This window comes from Mustela nigripes, unplaced genomic scaffold, assembly GCF_022355385.1.
Source record: "Mustela nigripes isolate SB6536 unplaced genomic scaffold, MUSNIG.SB6536 HiC_scaffold_9733, whole genome shotgun sequence".
Classification (NCBI taxonomy): domain Eukaryota; kingdom Metazoa; phylum Chordata; class Mammalia; order Carnivora; family Mustelidae; genus Mustela; species Mustela nigripes.
In genome coordinates, this window is record NW_026749139.1 from 1 (window position 1) to 1,813 (window position 1,813).

Consider the following 1,813-nt stretch of genomic DNA (forward strand, 5'->3'; position numbering starts at 1 on the left):
TTAGTAAGGCCACTTCTTGGAAATGTGGATCTTCTGGAGGCCAGGGAACTTGACCTTGGCCCTGCATGGGGCCTCAATCCATGCTCCTTGTTCTGCAGCTTGGTATGGATGGACACGGTGACTTGGCCAATATGGACCCTGAACACTGTGCCCTGGGGCTTTCCAAAGGCACCCCACATACCTGTCTGGAGCCTAGATTAGAGATAACATGAGGTCAGACATCAATGTCCACTGGGAAGGGCTGTCTCCAAGGTTCCTTAGGGCAATCCTTAGGGCAACAGGCTGCATATACTACCAAGGAGGTTCCTGTTTGCAGCCATTGTGCACTGGGCCCCCATGGGAAAAGAGCACAGTCAGCTTAACTGGCTGCAGACCCATCATCTTTCAAGACCCAGTTCAAGCCTCTCCTACTTTTTTTTTTTTTAAAGATTTTATTTATTTGACAGAGAGACAGCTAGAGAGGGAACACCAGCAGGGGGAGGGGGAGAGAGAGAGAAGCAGGCTCTGCTGAGAGCCCGACTCTCAACGGGACTCAATCCCAGGACCCTAGGACCATGACCTGAGCCGAAGGCAGACGCTGAACAACTGAGCCACCCAGGCGCTCCTTATGAGGTGCTTTTTAATGCCCCTATTGTCCCCACCACCCCTCAAGACACAGCAGTCCCCCAAGGAGCCTTCTGCCTTAGCACCTCACCCCATTTGGCACTGTATGTGTTTCCAAGGCTGTCTCACTCAGTTAAAGCTTGGGGTCCTCCAGAGCAGGGACCATATCTCAGTCAGTTTTGCAATCCCAGTGCCCAGCACAGAACCTGGCACATAGGAGGCCCTCCCTCAGTAACCATGGAAAACTGACTGGAATCCTAGAAACTCGAGGGTACACCTGAGTGGTGGGGGAATGATCTGCTGCCCTCTCCTGGCAACGTGAGGCATTGTCCTAACCACAGGCACCACCCCTGGGAGGAAGAGGAAGCTGCAAAAAAGGAGGATGGAGAATGGACTGGATTGAGGTCTTGGGGGGACACCTTTATCAGCTCCCACGCAGTTCCCAAGACCATGAAAGCTAGGATGTACAAGCCAAGTCAGTGCATCCAAAGGACGGCATATCCTTAGAGTGGGTCTATCCCCCACACTAACTATAAATTCCCCAAATTATACCATATTTGTCTCCCACTCTGTCCTGTTGTCCTTGTGGTGGTTCCTATTCCTGCTGCTTTCATTCACTTTAGCAGGCGATCACTAATTTCTTCCTCCAACGTTATAACAGCGTGTTTTTTGTTTTTTGTTTTTTGTTTTTCTTGTGCATAGAAAGGCTGAATTTGACAACTAGTTTCTCTTGATTTTAACTCAGCTTCCCACTGATAGGAGGTGGTCTCTAGTGTTCTGGGTGTCTCAGCTTTCTGCCAAAATCCAACCACCAGCTGGGATCCCACAGCCCTCATTCCCTCCACAGCTTCAATAAGCCATGTGACATCATGGCCAGGGAGGGCGGTTCCTGGCAAGGAGAGTCATTACCTCACTCCTTTGGGGGCTGCAGGCTTATTGTCTGTATTTTGACATGTGGGAAACTGCCTAACACCTAACATGAGAAATGGGCTTGGGAAGGAGCTTGGGGCTGGAGATAGAGGTTTGAGAGTGACATGCCCCCAGGTAGGTAAAAACTCAGAGCAGTAAGATCGTCCACCTGCAGAGAAAGTTCACCTATTACTTATTTAGAGGCCTTAACATTTATTGTACAGGATACTCACTAAACATCTACTGTCTGTTGAGCTATTGAGAGTACACACACACACACACACACACACACACACACACA

At 49.8% G+C, this 1,813-nt stretch overlaps 1 non-coding gene across 1 annotated transcript; it reads right to left on the reverse strand.

Annotated features, from left to right (window-relative positions):
- Positions 1-239: 239 nt before the first annotated feature.
- On the reverse strand, positions 240-372 carry LOC132009262 (small nucleolar RNA SNORA70). The gene has a single exon (XR_009401839.1). It is a non-coding gene; the product is annotated as a small nucleolar RNA SNORA70 (small nucleolar RNA).
- Positions 373-1,813: the final 1,441 nt, after the last annotated feature.